The following is a 21,173-nucleotide window of genomic DNA, read 5'->3' on the forward strand; positions in this document are numbered from 1 at the left end:
ATACTTCATAAAAATTACATTTGGTAAATGTCTTTTTCAGTTTTAGTAGCACATTTGCACACAGCTCGATTATTTAATAGCACATATTCTACTACAACTGAACTCCACTCAAATTTATTTTTCTTTTAAAATTTTGTTTTACAAATATCAGCACTTTTCTGTAGATTTAAAATTTTCATTGTTCAGAGCATTATAAATAGATTTCACCATTTATGAATATTGTATATTTACAAAATTATTAGAACTGCTTAAATTATTTAGAAGAGTTATAACAGTTTAAAAAGTTCCTGAATGAGAATTACTTTATTTAAATGCTATAAAATACTTTTTTGCTGAAACCATAAAATTTAATCAGATAGAAAGAGGTCCACACATTACAATAGAATTTCAGGAAAAACAGAATTAATTAAGAATATCATGAGTGAAGGTTGCCTTATTGGATTGCATATGGGAATGCCATATCTAAACCAAATTTTTAATTTGAAATTTCACAGTTGAGAGGACTGAACATATTTTTTTTTTAAATACATGAAGTTTAACTCCTACTGTTTGAGCCTACTGTTTATATATTTTATTTATACTTTTTATTTGCATTTTAATTTTCTTTGACTTTATCCATTTTTTAATTCTTTTCACCTGCCTTTCTTTATGAAGTAACGAGGCGGTTTCTATTTAGATAATGAATTTTTATAAAAGTTCTTTACGATAGAATAAACGTATTGCTGTTTTATATTAACTGTATCATTTCGGAATCCATTCCTTGCATAGTTGTTCATTTACTTTAGGGAACAAGCGAAAAATTATACTTTTTCCTTTTGTTTTTCTATCAGAATTTTTGCAAGTTGCAATCGCGCAAACTGGCATTTCGATAACAGTTTTAAATTCTTGTAAATTCACTGCAAAAACTGAGGAAAGTCATTATAGAAAATAACAAATGTCTTAGAATATCTCGCAAAAAGAAATGATCCAATATTAGTTAGAGCTAGTAAGGCCAAACGCTCCGTTCTTGAAGTAAAAGTACGAGTTTTGCGCCAAAGTGACGTCACTAGAGTGACGTCATAGGATCGGCGCGGCGAGAGATACTTCAAAGGAGTGAACCAGCTCTTCTATTCTCTTTAGCCCTGGGTTGACACGATCAAAGTACTTTGATCAAAGTAAGCGCGCGCATTCACCAATAGGGAAATATTTTTAGGGAAATGTGACGTTTTGGAAGAAGTTGTTTTTGTTTACAGGGAATATGTTTATTTTGAACCCTTCTTTCAAGAAATCTGGACGTACTAAAAGGATTTGAAAACTTCTCTATATTATCGGGTAAGTTAGAATTTCAACGTTTATAATGTGCTTTTAAAATGATTTTATGGTTATTATTTTAAATACTTAGACTAATTTAAAACATATTGATATATATTGTACTTATATATCAACACCATCTTTGAGTAAGTAGTAGATTACTTAAAGTATTTCTGAACTCTGTAATCTCTAATAAAAACAAATAACTGTGAACCTTATATTATTCTTTATATTTCAGGTCTAGTAGTTTATTTATTCGCGATCGTTTTTTGTATAAATAATTTTATATTGCAGTTGGAAAAAAAAATGTAATCTGTTTTTCAGCTGCCATTTTATGATTTATTACTGTTCCTTCCTTTAGTGATACTTTGAATTCTTGATTTTTATACAAGGCTATTTTCTCACAAAATTAAGTGTTTATAACTTTTGTTTTGGATTTGTTTATGTCAGTATTCAATCGAAGACTGGGTATTAGAGAAAAGTGTGTGTCTGGGGCAAATTTTAATGTTTATTAGAATATTTTAAAACTACTATGTATCTAATAAGAAATCGTAGTTTTCTTGTTCTACGATGAAGACTTTCTTATTTCTCTTTGTTTAAATACCATCTTAGTACTTGTTTATCACAAATATGATTACAAGAAAAGCAATTATTAATTTAAAAACTACGTTATCTTGATGAAACGTTGTGAAATATCGGTTGATTACGTTGTGAAATATCGGTTATTTCTTAAAAAATTGGAGTGCTGTTTCTTAACCTAATCCAATTAATGGAAGATAAGTTCGTGATTTTTCAATTCTCAGTTTTCTGGTGAAATTAACGCTAGCTTTATTTGTATATGTTCTTTACTTGATTAAGTAGTTTGAATTTTTTTTTCCAATTAGGTGTGAATAAGATCATTCTATATTGTCAATAAGTTATTTGAACAAAAATTAAATTTATTGAAATAAGTTACTTAAAACCAACTTATATTATTATATTATATGTGAAATTTATTTCCAGGTATAATTTATATCTTGTCTATTGAAGTCCCCTTAGCCATCACAATCCAGTTATGACAATTATTATTGATCTGGTTCAGATATATTTTGACATGTTTAGAAGGTAAGTTTAATAATAAGTGTAATGATCTATATAACATAAAATTCTATTCAAAGCCCCAAGTTGCACTATTTGTATTATAAAGATCTTCTATTGTTTGCTTTTTTATTATGATCTATCTCATGAAAAAATTGTTTGCTGAATATAGTAAATTTTTTTTTAAAAGTAGTAGATGGAGCATCACAAAAAAAAAAAAAGTTTTGATAAAAATAACTTTATACTATCTTAGATTGTCTTTTTGTCAAATTTGTAGTGGCTTTTTTGATAATTAGAAAAGCATATTTATATCCATTTAACTTTTATACACGGTCTTTTATTGAGTTAATCTTTTAGTGGCCCATACTAAAGATTGTAAAATAGAACTTTACTGAAATGCATAAAAGTCTTTTTAATTTAAATCGATTTTTAATCAATTTAGTCAATTTTTAAACTTAGTGTTATGTATTAATTTACTAATTAAAATTATATTTTGGTCATTACACAGTTGAAAAATTTTTGCTATCTTAAAACTTAATATTTTTCTTTATACTGTAAAATTTTAATGCTCATATTGAAGGATGTATAAAATGTTTAAAAATTAACTTAGTTATATTTTTTTGCTATAAATTAATTCAATTTTTATGGTGATGAATTCTGGTCTAATACAAGTTTTATTATTTTCATTATATTGTGTAGCAAATCTTGTTTATTGGAATTTTGTAGTTTAACATTTATTCATTTACCTCTTTCATTTGATTTCAAAAATTATTGATTTTAATAAACTGCAGAACATAGAATTTTTAAATGGCTAATTGAGAGGTCATGGGTTAAATATTGTACAAAATGTATAATGACCATATTTCCATTTCGAGAATTTCATATTGAAATCTTACATGTTTCTTATTGTTATTCTACTTTAAAATTATTTAATTAAATAAATCTTGAACTTGAGTACAAATATGAAGTTAATATTGATGTTAGGGAGTATTAACTAATTTATAGTATTTTTTTAACTCATCAGTTTTATAAAAATTGTCTTCATATTGATCTCTATCTATTATAAGTTGTTCAGTAAAAATAAATTAATACTGGAAAATGTTAAAACTTTTATTCTACACTAAATTATAATTTTGAAATTTAAAATGGCAAATATTTTGATTATTCGTCTGCAGTATTGCCTTTATTTTACTTTAGGACAAATTACATATCTCTTGTATTCATAGTTTGCCCTTTTTAAAATTAGTCTGATATATGTCTACAGATCTGAAAAATATCCTCGTTTTTGTCCTGATTTTTTTTTTTCTGTGATCCACTATGAGGTCTTAAAAGTGTATGCTATTTCATAAAAGTTTGAATGTTATTATAATAAATCATTTCTACATATGTTAATTTTCAAAACTATAATTCATAGAATATTTTTTAATGTTTTTTTTTCTTGTAGTTTTTATTGATTTTATGAAAATTGACTTTTATTGAAATATTTTTTATTGAATTTAAATTTTAAATGATAAAATAATATTTAATTATAAAAAATGTTGATGGACTGAATTAATTCTTAAAATAAAATGACTTTAACAATTTTTTACCTGTTCGTGCTTTTGTATTTTTTTGTATATTATTTAGACTAGATAAACTAGAAATGACTAGATATACTAGAAATGCAAAAAGCTTAATATCAATGCATATCTCTTGTAGCTTCAAAATTTTGCACTGGAATTTCACATATAATTTTTAATTAAAAATGACTTTTTTTTTTTTAAGAAAGAAAAGGATAGTAAGCAGAATTTTTTCTGTGGTATGATTGTTGTTCCATAACTGGTAGCAAGGAAGTAGTTGCTGGGTAATTCTCTATAAATATGTTAAAATAATGTAAATTAATAATTCACTTTTTTTTTCTAGGAAAAAAATTAACAAGTTATTTGTTGAATATGTATTTTAAAAAGGTCTTGATTGCTGTATTTCCTAAGTTTGAAGTATTACTTGAAATTAATATTTTTAACAAATTTTTAAGTTATAAATCTTATTCTCTAGCAACCCTCAGGAACCTATAAATACAGAAAATATTATTTCTCTCTCAAGTACTCTTGGTCAAGTTATATATTTTAAAATTAACATCTGTAGTGTTGTTTCTAAGTATTAAGTTTCATTTTTTGGTATTTAAATGGTTTTTGTTATTTAGCAAAAAGGCTTAAAACTTATAATTCATATCAATCCCTCATTCATAGTGATTAAGAATATTTCAGGATGATTGCATTATTATTTAGGTAGATATTATTGTATGTGTAATAAGAATATGTTCTGACAAAACTTCATGCATATTTTCTTACTTATTTCCTTTTTGTGAGAGGATGGCATGTTTCGTAATTTATGAAGTTTGTTTATTTTCTAAAGATGTATTAATGAGTGATATAATTTCCTCCTATAGAATAGTTTAAAAATATGTGTTGTTGCTTAATGGACATAAACTTCAAAAGAAAATGTTAATCATTCCTTTAAAAATTTCCTATAAAAATCCTTAAAAAATTTTCTTCCCTGGTAGATTCTCCTGTGTCTCATAACAAAAACCTAGAAACTTCTGACACAATTTTTTTCTTGCTCTTATTACCTGAAAACAGCCTTGATTTCAATGTATTGCACTTCTTGTTCCTAACACAAATCATCTTGATAAAATGTTAAAGCTTATTTGAGAGCAGAAATGGAAACTGATCATCTGTTGTTTTAAAACTCCATAAATGGGCCTTGTATAATTTGGGTTAACTGTCTTCTATTACTACTAGTTTATTGTCTTATAAAAACAATTATGTACCTTTTTATAAGTTTCACAGTGATTTGATAGATAAAGCCATAAAATTTCTCTAAAAGTTTTGCAGATTTAGAATTTCATCAAATTCCATTTAAATTAGTTCCTTAGATTAGATTGTTTCATTTACTTAAATAAGTTTAGTTACTTATTCTTAGACTGTTTTCCATTTTTAAAATTTGCACCAATTAATTATTTACCACAGTTCTGCCATATGGCGGCAGATTGATTGCTTCATTTTAGCATTATTATATAGTTTACTTGCGTTTTATTAAGATAATTATGAAATATTTAATTTTTATCGAAAATCAATTTATAAAAATATACATGAATTTAGAGTTCCAATTACCACAGTCTAAATGCCAAAAAATTTTTAAACCATTATTAAACTTAACTTGAAACTTTTTATGCTAGTTTAATTTATGATTTTTATCTTGTATGCTACTTGTTATTTACATATAAAGCAGAGCATTCATTGCTGTTAGATGCCAAGTATCTTGAGAGCCTTATAGCCTGTATGTATGCGTGCTAATGATTTCAGGTCACTTAATATAAACACAAAGTAATGTTTTTGATTAGGATTAAAAGCTTTTTTTATAGGGTTTTCATGTTATAAGTTAAATTAATTGTGTGTACCCATATTTACTGACACTGTGGGAAACAAATTTTGACAATTATAAAAATGAACTTAATCCTGCATTAAAGCTTATATGTGATTTTAAGAAAAATATTAGTTAATGATACCTTAAAAACTATTGAGTGATAAAAGAAATAAAATATATGGCTCAAATATTAAATAAAATATCCTATATAGTTGAAATTCTCCTAATTTCATAACATATTTTTTAATGTAGTTATTCTAAATATTTATGATTTTTTTTTTAAAAATTATATTCTCTTCAATTTAAATATCTATAAATTATATCATCGTAAATTTAAATGTCTATAAACAATTGTAAAATTTCTAATGTCATTATGAACCTAAATTATTATTTTGTTTCAGAAATTAGCGTTTAAGGTCGATGTTTCCTAATGATTAAGTATGCACAATGTGCTTTTAACGGCATATTTAAAAAATAGGGATTCTAAATTTAACTTAACTTATAGTTATAAAAGAATATGTAGATAAAAAAGTGTCGATATATGCCATCATTTTTCTTAATATTTAAAGTTAAAACTGAACTTTTTAAAATAAAGTATTTATCGTGTCATTTTCACCAACTAGCAAAACATTTTTATAAGTTTAAAATGGTATTTTTTTTAATATAATAACCAAGATAGTTTTTTTTTTAACTATGTTTATGAACGGAAATAATGTGTTAATTACGTAAAGTTTGAAGGCTAATAACCAGAAAAAGTATAACTTATTTTTACAAAGAGAAAGATGCAAAGTTATCATATCTATGCTTGTGATCTCCGAGATCTGTGGACACAGTGACGTCATGAGGAGGGAAATCGTAGCTTCAGCTCTAAGAGCGGAGTGAACTAGCCCTTCTATTCTCTTTAGCCCTGGTGTCAACCCACCTTTACATTATTGAACTGCTACACTACAATGGAGCCAAGACTGGCGACTAAAACAGCAAATAATGTAGCCACGAGAATTAAAATAGTAACCTTTTAATCGTTGCCACCACATAAAACAGACCTTCACTTCCTTTTAATCTTAGGCGAAAATCTACAAAAATCATTAATAGTGAGGTTGTAAATTTTTTTTAGATGCCAATAATAAGATAAACCACAAAAAAAGTAGTAGGGTAACCTTGAAAATCGATTTTTCGTTGCCATTGGGAAGATGGGACCTTCTGTTCCTTATATCTACGGAAAAGCAAACTTCCTTCTTCTTTCATGGAAAGTGTTGGTATTTGCCTTGGCCAGCAAAATATAGACGGCATTCCCAAAAGAGCATAAAATCAGGGTCATGAATCGTGGTTTCCGGGAGAAAAGTGTTGCACCAAGCAGACTCCTCAATTCTGCTTTTAACATGTGAAGTCTATGGCAGGCTTCTCACACTTTGAACCGATTTTTCTTGTTTAAGAATCGGAGTAATCAATTAAAAAAAAATACTAATAATTTTTTCAATCTTTCCTATCCACGAAAATGTGGGTCAAATTTTTTGATCTTTATTACTTTTTGCAATATTGGCTTTGAAACTCAAGTCACTTTCTACCTTTGGGTAAGGGAGGGAAGCAACTTTCTCCCCCAAGCTCATACGACTGCGGTTTCACCGTGACTAATCTTCTCTGTTGGGGGTCTTCCTCCCTCTCTCTCTGAAATACTGTTCACATTCTTTTGGAAATCTTTTTCTCACACTGCCCTTTTGAAGAACTGATACGGGGACGGCGTTTTAAAAATCGATAGCTTACTTTTCATTTATAAGCTTATAATGTATTATGAAAAATATATTCGCTGTTAATTCGTTCCTTTCGTATAAATTTTATTTATTTAGAAGTAATATTTTTCTTGCATTTTACTCGAGAGCAGAATTTATTTTTTAAATATATTATCTCCCCCCCCCCTTTTTTTTTGTAATTTTTTTCTTCTTCTTGTTTTTTAAAGATATTTTAGAATCAAAATATTTAGCTTTTGAAATAGTGAGTTTAATTAAATCAAGATAATGACGTAAAGATCTTCCACTATACTATAAAGTCGAAACTATAAAGACCAATATACAATATGAAAAAAACCTAATCTTTTCTTTTCCTTTTTTTTTTAAAAAAAAATCTGTCGTACACTCATTTGTCGTCTTAAAAAAACATTTACATTAAATATAAACTTAAAGTGGTGCAATTTTTCCATCCTATAAATAGTTTTAACTACTCTAATGGCTGGGATAATTTGTTTTTCCACGGTAAAAAAAAATAAAGTAAAATAAGCTAGTACTCAAGAACGCACATCCTCCAACCATGACCAAGCACTTAGCCCTGTATTGTGAAATTTCTATTCAATTCAGTAAACGAAGAAAAATATGAACATATGTATATGTAAGGTGTTAAGTAATAAAATCCTTTATTGAATTTTTATAAATTTTTTAAAAAAATGAAGTAAAAGAACATTAGTGGACACATATAATATTTACGGGAGAAAAATACAAACGATATCAAAATACAATGAATCACTGCTGAAGAAGGTAAGACTGAAAATATTAAAACCAGTTTGATTGCCAGGGGAAATAGAAAGAATGCGAACTGTGATTATTATAAACACCACGAAATTTCATCGTGATAATTTAAAAATTAAGTTGTAATATTTAGAGTTAAGCTTCTCTTTGTTACATCAGGCAATCAAATTCGTTTTGATGTTTTCAGTCCTGATTCCTTTGTTGTATTTCACTAGATTTTGAAACTATTGTTTTTTTTTTTTTTTTTTTTTTTTTATTGCTTGAACATTAATTTGTCATTCCTAATGTATACTTTTTAACAATTTTTTTTTTGCAAGATTCTAAAAATATATATTAAGGGTAGTAATTATGCAATCACTTATGTATTTAATAGCGAGAAATTTTTCAAATTCACATTAAAAGTGTATAATATAATTTTTCTTCACATTTTTTCGTTCTTTTACATTGGTAGAATAAAGTATGTGAGCAATGTGCTATTTTAATTTCTCTTCCATGCCCCTTATTAGCCATTCCCAGAGAAGTGTTTTCTGAGAAAAAATTTTTGCACTGCAAACAATGACGGAATTAACTTTAATTAATCTAATTATAGTTTATTGAAATATTAGAAAGCTAAATTTAAGAAAGCAAAATTTAAAAAAGTGAAGTTTTAAATAAAGTTAAATTGAAAATTTGAAAGTTAAATATAATAAAGGATATTAATATAAGAAAGTCCAATTTTTTTATTACAGGAATTTACAGTCCTTGTTGTAGAAAAATTTGTTTGCTCAGCCCTTCGTCAAAATGTTATGAACTTTAAGACATGCAGAAAAGTGTTCTTCAAAAATTGAAAAAAAATTTAAAATGATGTGGAATTAAAATTTCCGTATAAAAATTAAATTATTGCGTGTGATGTGTATTTGGTAGAACATTTATTAAAATGATTTTAATACTCTTGTTTTAACGCTCCACATGTTGGTATCAAACTTTGGACTAAATATTCTTACAGATAGGAATGTTTTTCTGTAATTTTTTTTTATAAATGTCGTGAAACTGCCGACCCAATTACGAATATTAATGCTTAACTTCGTAGTCTTTTTATTTTGAATCCAATCCAAATGACAAGGGAATTTTTCGATCAAGTATTGGGAGAAAATTTGCCTTCGTGGAAGACTTTTTGAAGGAAACTAACCCGCATTTGGGTTACAAGGCGAGGAAAAACACGAAAACCTCCCAATGTTAGATAGGAATTCGCATCGACCAGTTATGACTGGGATTCTATCCCGGTTCACCACATTGGAAGTTAGGTATGTTTCAATAGATTTCATTTCTTTAAAATGATATGAAAAAAAAAAAAGCTTTAAATAGGTTATTTTTATTTAATATATTCCTTGAAATAACATGGAAAAAAATAAGCGAAACATAGGATAAATAAAAATGATATTAAAACTATGTCATATTTTTTTATTTTTTTAATTTCCTCTATTAATACTAAAAGATAATATGGCCTTAACTAGAAAATAAGAAACAGAGTTTGAAAAGATTGTTTAATTTTATTTTCTTAATTAAATATTAATTAAAATGTTTCCGTAATTCCGTTTATAATATTATAAACTGTAATTTTTATAATTAAATTTGTTATAAAATATTAAATTTTTTATCTAATTATTAATTAATTAATTAATAATTATTAATTAAATTAAATTTGTTATATAATAATAAACTGTTTAGCTGATAAGTTGTAAAATGCAAAGACAAGGAGAGAGGGCAAGGAAGCTTCAAATGAGATATTCAATGGTATATTTCTATTCCATAGTATATCAGATAAAATTGTACCAAAAAAAAAAAAAGAAAGAAAAGGAATAGACAGATGAAATTCCTTCACTCTTAAACCTTTCCTCAACCTCCTTCAAAGGACCTAAATACTACCCCCTTAGTTTGCTCATTATATTATTTAATAACAATTAATGCTCCGTCTTGATGCACCTATACTAGGAAGACAATTGCTGTGCGTATGGATGGCTTCTTGAAGAAGATTTTCTAGGTACACAGATGAAACACAATTGTTCGGTAAGGCTTTAGTGGGAAGTTTTGTACGCCTAATTAAAATCAAAATTTCCTTCCATTGTCCTCTCCAAGCAAAGTGCTTCTTTTAAATATGTGCTTGACTAACAACGTACTCCCTTTTCAGCATGGAATGTCTAGAAATTCAATGAATGAACTATTTGAGTGATGTGATAAGATAAGCACAGTGTTGACACAAAAACATTACATAGTATAGATTGATGCTAAAATACAATATCGATCGAGTTTAAAAATATCTTGACTTTGTAATTTCAGAGTTTTGTTATGAGTGTGTCTCAAAAGTTGAAGACACTAATATTTGTGCTTATTCTCCATTTCAAAATTAACTCCTATTTCAGCTAGTATATAATAAGTTATTTAAGGTATCAATGGGCACAACCACTCACAAGTTCAAATTATTGCATTAAAAAATGTCCCATCTACTTTTAGACTTATTTTCTATAAATTAAAATTCAAAGTTTCTATAATTATATTCCACTCCACATAGTATAATATTCCACTCATACGATAAAAAGAGTGGAATTCTAATTAATATAAATACTTCTAAAGACTTTAACCTTTTATTTACCATATTATTGAAAAACTATCAAAAAATTGTGAATATCTTTTGTCCCACTAAATAATATCAATTTTAAACTTCTACAAATATATATTTAATATCCAATATTACTTCCTCGTTTTTTATAAAAAAATCAATTTGGGACTTAAACCATTTTATAAAATTTTAATTAAAGTAGAAAATTTATTACTTTGTCTTATAACTGTTTGAAAATGTTAATAAATCAATAAAAAAATATGAAAGACGTACTACTTGCAAATTTTAACGAGATCGAAAGCTGAAAATTGAGGAATGAAATTTAAAAACCATAAAATGGCATCCTCGAACGAAATATCAACAACTAAATAGTTCCATAACCATAGATGAAGTTCAACTTCAAATAATCGCGTGGTGTCAATAATTAGTGATAAACGGAAAATCAGATTTCTGTAGGGAGATATTTGTTCAGATGGGTTATTTTGTTCTGTTTAAATGCTACAGAATTGGTGTTAGTGGGATTAAAAAGTCCCGCTGGTATACAAAGGCTAAAAATTTTTTTAAATATTTACAGAAAAAAAACACTGAACTTTTTCGTATGAATGTGACAGCTAATTAATTTGCGTAATGTTATGTAAGGCATCAAAAATTATTTTCAAAAGTCACATTCTAAAAAGTAAATCTAAAATATCCTAAGAATTTTCACTGAAATGGCAATAAAAACATTCGTTTGTTATAATTTCTACAATAAAGTAGTACAGCACAAAAACTTTTATAGAGAAAAAGTGATGACAATACAATTAGTATTGTTGTACTGTTGATTTGAGTAAACTATTGTGAGTAAAACTCTTTATATATATACTTAGAAAAAAAGAAACAAGTTATGTTTCATTAATAATATTAATTGAATAAATTTAGTTAGCCTAATATGTCTTCTTTTCTCCAACTTAGAAACATTTTTGCAAATAAAAAGTTTAGTGCTCTAGCATTCTTATGATTGACAATCTACACGGATTCAAACTTTACGCTTCCAGAAATATTTTTAATGTATGCTATGAAAGGTTAATGATTAAAAATCTACCAAGGACATTAAACAAATAAACATACTTAGCATATAGTAGGAAGACTGATAATTAAAAAAACTAATGCTCATTAGAATTCAAATAATTGATTATTATAAATAAATAGATGAATAAATATAAATAGAAAAACAAATAAAAACAAATCTTATAGATTTTACCAATTTAATTAATATCTAATCAAATTATTAAGAAACACCTCATTCATCTTCTGTAAATTTAAATTTTTGTCTTCTTTGGTTGTCGATTAAAAAAAAAAAGTTAAACCGAAGAGAGACAATTTATAAAAGGGAACATCTGCAACACGTCATCGTAAAACCATCTTTTCAAAATCGACCATGGAAGAAAGCTGGTCATCCGACTCCTTTCAGTATCATATTGCGCCCATTAAACTATTTCGTTTAGAGCAGCGTTTCTTAACCTTTTTGATACAATGGACCCCTTTTAAAAATTTTTAAGAAGTCACGGACCACCCCCCTGAGAAAAAAAAAATTGCAAAAAACATCAATTTTTAGTATTTTATTTATTTTAGTATTTAATTTTATTATTTCAATAGTATACAAAATATTTAAAATTAAAATTTTTAGTCTGAAGCTTGTTGCTGCTTTTCCTTAAATAATAAATTGAATAGAGCTGGCTTCGTTAAGATACACTGTAGCTAACGAAATTATAGCTGAAATCGCTCGCTTTACAAGCAATGGGTAGGCTTCTTTCACAGAAGACCAGACCTCTCCGAGTGTTTTTGAATCGAAATCCATTTTTAGCAAGGACTTTGTTCTAAGATCTATAAGTTCATCTTTGGCAAGGTTCATATCATCAATACAGTCAATATCACAAGGAAAAGGATGACGAATCCACATCTCATCTTTTATCTTTATCTCATCCAATTTAAAATATTTTTTCAATGAAACTTGAAGTACTTCCAGGTGCTCACAGATTTCATTTTTAAGTTATTCAGTAACAAATTATCTTGCCAAGATCCATTTTCAGAAAGCACTTCGTCCAACATTTAAAAGTTTGCATATATCTCATTTGGAATTCTATTTTTTTCAAAGTGGCATTTTCAATTAGAATGCTTGTAATTTCTCAGTTGCATCCATAATGGTATATCGGATCCTTGGATTAAAAGACTTATATTGTTCATGCGGTTAAAATTATCTGCCAGGTAAGCCAATTTATAGGTAAAATCCTTTTTGTTTAAATATTCGAAGAATGAGTTATCTTTTTCTTCTAGAACAAGTGATAATTCGATCTTCAACATGAAAAATTGTTTCAAAACCTGCTCTCGTGACAGCCAGCGCAATTCCGTGTGGTACAGAAGTACCTCATGCTCTACGTCCATTTCTTGACACAGCGTTTTAAAGAGACGAGGATTAAGAGCTCTACGTCTAATAAAATTTACAGTTTTAATAACTTTTGAAAATGCTTCTTTTAAGCTGGTTGGAAGCTCATGTTTATGTAAAAAACAATGAGTAACAAGAACATTAGAAGACTTTTTTTTTACCAACAGGGCAGAACCAGATTTATTGCCAAGCATCACAGGTGCTCCATCTGTACGAAGTGAATGGAGTTTTTCTTTCCAGCCGAAGTCTTTTTGGTAAAGGAAGCATTTAACATTGCTAAAACATCAACTGCATTTGTAGTTTGCAAAAGAGACTCACAAAATAAGAATTCTTCTTTGATAGTATCAAGAGACACGTAACGAACAAAAACAAGAAGTTGAGTATAATTCGAGATATCTGTAGTTTCACCCAGTTGCATACTAAAGGGAAATGGCGATACTTTCAATTCATCGATGATCTTTTTCAAGATATTGCAAGAAATTTCAGCTATTCTTGAATGTGTCACATCATTTGAAAATGGAATTGCCTCAAGTTTTTTTTCTCTGTTCCAATCTACAAACTAATTCAACCATCTCCAGCGCACATGGCTTAATTAACGTCTCTCCAATAGTATGCGGTTTCTTGATTTTAGCAATATGATATGCAGCTTTGAGAGATGCCTCAACCAGAGGTTTTTGTGGAATACCAAATCCAAGTTTGTCTAATGTTCCAGATTTCAAAAACTAGGCTTTCTTCTTAGTAAAAAATTCTAGCTCTAGTAACCTGAACAAGGTGTCAAATGTACGTAGCTTGATAGGGGATAATAAAAATAGTACAGCGGACGTCATCAGGGGGCTGCCCCTGATGGTGCAAACTGAAATTGGAGGATGTTAAAAATATGACAGGGATATTTGAGGGCTGTGTGCAGTCCATACTGAATTTGGGGTATCTCGATCACCTAGTTTCAAATATGTATGTATTTTCACCTTTTAGAAAGAAAAAAAGATCAATGCTATTTAAATATTATTGATCCAAACGTTTTAAAAATTAGGAGTAGTCGGTGGACCCCCAAAATATGACCCTTGGACCCCTAAGGGGTCCATGAACCACAGGTTAAGAAACACTGGTTTAGAGGGAGGAGGGGAGAGACCAGATAGGAACTCATGAGTATGGAAATTGGTTTTGGATCTTTTTATTTTCCAAATCTAAGTGTCAATATTTTCAATCTCATTTCTTTTTATGAATCTCTTGGAAAGTCATATTTCTGTTCATGAAATTATTTTTATTTATAAAAATAAAAAATTTAGATGGTTTAATTATAAAATCTGGGTAATCTCTTTTACGTAAATAATATTTCTTAAAAGCCATTTAATGATTCTTTGAAAAAATTGCATTCAACTTGACTGCAACAATTTCAATTTAAGAGAAAATAACCAAGTTTATAATTTTAGTTAGCAATTTTTCAGAGTAGTTAATTGGACAATGTTAACTTTTTCGTCCAATTAATAAGTGAAATAATTTTCATAGTCACTTTCCCTTTTTGTCAAAAGATAAATTTTGTATACTTTATTTTCAATCGTGCACGATACTTACAACGAGTTCTAAATTCGAAATTTACTTTATGATTTGTTTGAAGCATAAATTTCTTGCTTTCAGGATTATCTATGTTTGATATTCTTATAATTTTTAACCAGGTGTTGCAATAAATTTAGTTAAAAAAAATATTTTTATTTCTAATTCATTCTAAGTGTATAGCGTTCGACTTTTTGTTACATATAAATAAAATGAACTGTAAAATATTTTGTTAGAACGTCAAATAACTTTTGAAATTTTGACAAAAGATTTGGAGATTGAGCACCAAACGCATGAAATGTGCAAAAGTGACAGAAAAATAGGATTACAGTAAACAAAAATTTACATTCTTTTAGTTATTAATTCGTTCTACGCCTAAAAATTACATGATTAAATTACTAATAAACAATATATTTTTCGCAATTCTCATAAATCTTTCAGATAAAAATTATTATTGAAATAAGTTTGTAGTTTTTTTTTTATTCTATTTTAAACGTTTCTAGAACGAGATCTCATGAATAATTACAAATAAATTTTCAATAATAGATGCATCATTATTAAACAATGTATCAGTAACGAATTATGTAATTGATTACCCTACAACTAGAATTTGGGTGCTTTTGAAATATGTAAAATGTTTCTACTGCATAGCTATATTTGGGCAAATTCAACACATTTAAAAAACTAGGAAACAAACCATATAACCAACTGAAAAAGAATAAAGCACATTGTATATATCCCAACGAGAATAACATCCCAATTGAAATTTCCTTTTTAATTTATTAAAGTTAAATCTTAAAAGTTAATACATTTTAAGAATACGTAACTATGCTTCCAATTAATAAAGGCAATCATTGCAAACAATGCTTTCAACACTTGTTCTTTGTTGCCTTAGTGAGAATGTTACTTTGTGATTGAATATTCTCACGAAGCTGACAAAAACGGTGAGTGCTTTGCAGCAGTTCATCATCATCATAAAAAAAATCCATAACTAACTTTAACATTAAATCTGCCGTGTGATTGAAAAAAGACAAAAGGAGAAGAAAAAAACAGTTCATTTTTAAGAAATGTGGATTGACAATAATTTTCTTTCAATTTCTAATGCTATGGATGTTAAAAATGAATTTCAAATAAAAAATTAAACAAAATTCTTTCCCTTTCTTTTTGCAATAAATAATTCATTATAAAAAAAGAGAAGTACATAAATCTCTCAATGTTCAATTTCTTGTCAATTACGTTGACTTTTCTATAGCACGGCAGAAATGTAGTTATCATTTATGGAAATGGAGAAAGAAGGTTATCAGTAATTTGTTATACTTCAAAATCTTGGCCACCTGAATTAATATTCCAAAGTAAGAAATTCGTAATTGTGAAAGTATTTGTCAGATAATTTTCTAATATATCTCGAGGGAAAGAAACTAACCCGTATTAAAACTTGAAATATGTAGGCTTTAAATATATTAAATATTATCATAATAATTTAATGATAAGACGCATATCTCTGTGTTCATTCTCCATTACTTTAAAGTTAATATTAGAAAGTGATCTTAAAAAAAATGGGTAAAACGAATTCAAATAAAAAAATTTATTTTACAACAACTTACAAAATTCTCTCATGAAATGGTCTGTAAAGTACTTGGCCACCAGAAATGTTTGCCAACGTAAAGTAGGATTATGTTATAGTTTTTCTTATTTTTTTAAATTTTTTATGAGAAAAGAAGGTGGTAAGGGTGCTTGTTCTAAGAGTGTGGGAGCATATCAGGTTGATCTGGCTCCCCTTTTTTTCAGAGAAAATTTGTTTTTATGACTTCACACCTCGTTTAGACGCCTCACACTTTTTATGAGCTAGATAACGAGGGTGACATTTAAAAGTGATGAAAACACTAACTTTCGTAAATAATGGCCATAGCCAGTGTCCAATCTCTGTTCTTTATTTTATGTGGCAGGTCTAACTTCTAAATTTTTTTTTTCGCTCCTCAAAAGCTGAAGGGGTATTATTTTTAAACCTAAACTGAATGTTTCAGATGGAAAGATACCTCTGTTAAATATTGACCGATTTTCATACAGATGTTTCCAAATTGAATGATAAAAATCTATGTTTTCAGTTTTAACAAAGAAAGTCTTCGCGAATTATAACGTAATACTGTTACTTAATTATTTTATCATGGTATATTGTTCTGTGCCCTTATGTCCAAGTCGAAGTGATCGAAATGGTAATATTAATGATGATGGAAGCAAAATAACTTTCCACGCGTATCCTAAAGAATCAAATCGACTGACGGCTTGGATACAACTAATAAGTCGACATGGTGAGATTTTAAAATACAATACTTTACATAATTCATAAATATATAATTCATAAATACATACTCGCATATTTAAATATGCGAGTAATAATATTTTTGTTAATTATCATACAGTATTAGAAATAACGTGTTATTTATTATTTCGTATATTGTTGTTTATTGTTGTCTAAAGATGAAAAGTAATAAAAGAAAAAATTGTCAAACCAGTATTTTTATATTTGATATTTATTAAAAACAAGTTTTAATTACCTAATCACAACAGTAGTTATTTTAATTGTGTAACCGGTTTCATTTATTCATTTGAGTAGTCTCTCCTTGAATAATTTGTGTAGTCCTTCTATTTTATAATATTTGATGTAATGCAAACTTTGTGTATATCTATTACATAATTTATGAAAAACGAAAAAAGTACAATTTTATAGATTTGATATGACGACCATATTTTAAAGACATCGCAACTTTAAAATTTCTTATATTTTTAAATTTAATTTTTTTAGGGGTATTGTTTTAATTTTGCTTTTTATTCATTGCAATTTTTTAGGATTTTTAAGATTTTTTTGTTGTCCTTTGTGTAGTCCTTCTATTTTATAATATTTTATGTAATGCAAACTTTGTGTAGATCTATTACATAATTTATGAAAAACGAAAAAAGTACAATTTTATAGATTTGATATGACGACCATATTTTAAAGACATCGCAACTTTAAAATTTCTTATATTTTTAAATTTAATTTTTTTAGGGGTATTGTTTTAATTTTGCTTTTTATTCATTGCAATTTTTTAGGATTTTTAAGATTTTTTTCCTTTTTTTAAAGTTGAAGAGCATGTTTAAATTTTTTTGTTCATTCTTACAACTTTTACACATTTAAATTGTGTATTAACATTCAATGCATTATAGTGCACTATATTTACAACTTTCGATAATGCATAAATTTGACATTACATCTGACAATTTTATCAAATCAATGTCAAAATATAACGTAACGTCAAAGGTTTTTAATGTATTACATTTGACAACTTTTGATATTGAAAAAGTTCCAGTGAGTCAATTTTCTTCAACTATGCACTAACAACATCTATAGATATTGAGGAAAGTTCTCCGGATATTAAAACTTTTATTTGGGCAGGAATGCACAATGCAATCTTATTTAAAAATGCCGAAAAGCATTTAAAAATCCAATGCAGTTCTTACAAGTAGTGAAATTTCAGTGTATGTATTATATCTTCTTCCTTTCTTCCATAGTTTTTTTTTTCTGTATTTGCATTTAACATAAATTACAAATTTTAATAAAAATTATATTTAAACTTCTCTACACCTGCTTTAAAACTTTATTATGTTACATAAGAGTTCAGAGAAATAAATTGAAATTCTTGCTTAATTACGAGTTTAATTTTTTTTTTGTATTTGCATTTAACATAAATTACAAATTTTAATAAAAATTATATTTAAACTTCTCTTTACCTGCTTCAAAACTCTATTATGTTACATAAGAGTTTAGAGAAATAAATTGAAATTCTTGCTTAATTACGAGTTTAATTTTGTTTTTGTTTTGATAGACTATTGTTTGTTTTTATTAAGGATAATTTTAGAAATTTTTAAGGTCATCAAAATCTTAACTGCCAATTCATTCGGAGGTAAATTCTTTAAAAATTTCTTTAATTACGAAGTCATACTATTAACTTTTAAAAAATATGCTTTATAAAATATTAAATAAATTAATTGAAAAACACATTATATGTTTTTTCATAGGTCGATTAATGAAATCCATTTCCATATTTTCCTATGTTGTATGCTAAGGTTCCACCAAGAGAACGATAGATTCCATTAAACAAATTTGCATAGGTGAAAATTATTTATTTAATATGTTGTAACTGTTACAATTTATTTGAATTTTTCAAAGAAATTTGATAAAAAGTTTTGAAACAATATTTTAAAATTTTTAAGATCCGTATTTTAATAAGTAAAATAAAATAAAGTGTTTCTCAAATAAGAATTTTTAAAAATTGTGTATAACTTAGGCATCAAGTATTGCAGGCCAAGGTATATAATTATAATACATAAGTTAATAAAAAAAAAATTTTAATTTTATTTTCTGAAAAGGGAAAAAAAATTAAAAACTATATAGCGCCATTACATAACAAATAAAATTACGCAGCACCAGAAATATAAATTATAAGACTATTATTATTAATGTAAATTTAAATTCCTACGTCGAAGAGTTTCTTTTAGAATCCTTGTTATGTCAAATTTTTTTCGAAATAGAATTTAGTCTTTTTGGAAAAATCTCGATGTAAAATTATTATATACTAATTCTTTTCTATTTAATGTATAATTAATTTTGGCTTACTTTTATATTTAGTTATATTTATATCTGAAATTGTTATCTCGAAAACTGGCTATCTCAAAAAAAAAATTTATGTCCCTTCAACTTTGAGATATCGAGAGTATACTGCAAGGTATACTGCATATAACCATGTAAAGTGTTAGATTGCACTTTTGCAAGGTATACTGCATATAACCTTAGATCGCACTTTTAAAAAGGAGGGGGAGTGAGTGTATATTTGTGTTAATGTTTAGGTAAAGTTTTTGAATTAGGAAAAGTTGTGATAATGTTTAGGTAAAGCTGTATTTACATTCTCTATTTTTAGTTTTTATTATCTTAATATTTCAAGTGTTTATCTAATAGATGCGTAGTCTGTTATTATAATACAACATCACTTGATTTCTTTTTCTTCAATTTTTTTAAAAATTTGTATTCAGATAATAAAATATTTTCAAAAAAGCATTACAGCTAAGTAGACTCTCTAATAAAACGATAAGACATCAGTGGTGCGCTTCTGAACTCTCAGAAGATTGAGAAATCTTATAGAATATTAATAAAGCATATTTTTTGCACATCAATTACAAAAATTTTCTTCATTTTACAATAATCTTTTTTTCTTGACTTTCCGAAATTCCCAATTAATTTTAAAAAATAAATTAAATTAAAGTTTAAGTAAAAGGAAAGGAAACAAAGTGATCTACTGCACAAGCAGAAAATTTGCAAAAAATTTGAGGGTATAGTAAGTTTCCCTACAGAGTCTCGAGAAATTTCGGCAATTTTTCACCACATTAAAATAAATAAATAAATAACGTTCGTACAACCTCAATTTAAAACATTAAATAAATGAAAAACAGAACATCAAAATTTTCCTTTTATTTAAATATAATTGTAATATTTTACAATTGTTTTATCATGAACAATTTAAACAGATTTCTGAAATTTTCTTATATTTCCCATGGTAATGTTAAGAAAACTAAAATTCATTTACTCTACAACCTCACGACAGCACCACTGGGCCCGAAAAGAAAATCATCATTGTATGTATAAACAAAAACATGGAATTTAAATTGTTATGTTATTGTTATTATTACTTTTCGTCAAAAATATTGCTACATAAATAGATTACACAACTTTTTATTGCATTCATGCAAGTTCAATTTCAAAATCTATTGGAATAAAATTCAAACTTAACGATTTGGTTCGGTTGTTATTGCCTCTTTATATAGATTTTTTTTTAAAAATTAATATTCAACTATTGGTCATTACAAAAATAGTTAAATATTTTTGTCAGTTCATTTAAGAAATTTGTATGATGTTAATTCATAATAATAATTTTGTATTCTTTATTTTCAGTGAACTTTTGACTAGAATTTTTTTTTAATATAAAGCTTACTATAAAATTTAATATAACCTATTTACTGTAATTAATTGGAAAACAGTTAAATTATATACCGCTTTCAATTTGTTTTCAAAGCCTCGATACTAAAAATGTTCTGACAATATTAATTTTTTTTAAAATTTTTTCGAGAGTTTTGCAACGTTATACATAAGTGCTTTTTTCTAAATTTTTTTCCTCTCATTTTTATTTATTTTATTTCATAATTTATTTATTTATTTTATTTATTATCCTTATTTATTTATTTATTTATTAATATTATTCCTATTATTTTTTGGTTTTTGTTTCAC

The 21,173-nt window shown here is 26.7% G+C and overlaps 1 protein-coding gene and 1 long non-coding RNA gene across 2 annotated transcripts in view; both read left to right on the forward strand.

The window, feature by feature from the left end:
• The first annotated feature begins 1,128 nt into the window (after positions 1-1,128).
• Positions 1,129-4,229, forward strand: LOC147807567 (uncharacterized). The gene is made up of 3 exons (XR_015434529.1): positions 1,129-1,311; positions 2,293-2,394; positions 4,132-4,229. It is a non-coding gene; the product is annotated as an uncharacterized LOC147807567 (long non-coding RNA).
• Positions 4,230-6,906: 2,677 nt separating this feature from the next.
• The window catches only part of LOC122273883 (uncharacterized), an 87,071-nt gene continuing 72,804 nt past the window's right edge, over positions 6,907-21,173 (forward strand). Inside the window, exon 1 of the mRNA XM_087166572.1 lies at positions 6,907-7,028. The gene's annotated coding sequence lies outside the window, so the exon portion shown is untranslated. The remainder of the gene's footprint in view (positions 7,029-21,173) is intronic.

Source organism: Parasteatoda tepidariorum, chromosome 6, assembly GCF_982258835.1.
Source record: "Parasteatoda tepidariorum strain Cologne lab strain chromosome 6, Ptep-v5.0, whole genome shotgun sequence".
NCBI classification, from domain to species: Eukaryota; Metazoa; Arthropoda; class Arachnida; order Araneae; family Theridiidae; genus Parasteatoda; species Parasteatoda tepidariorum.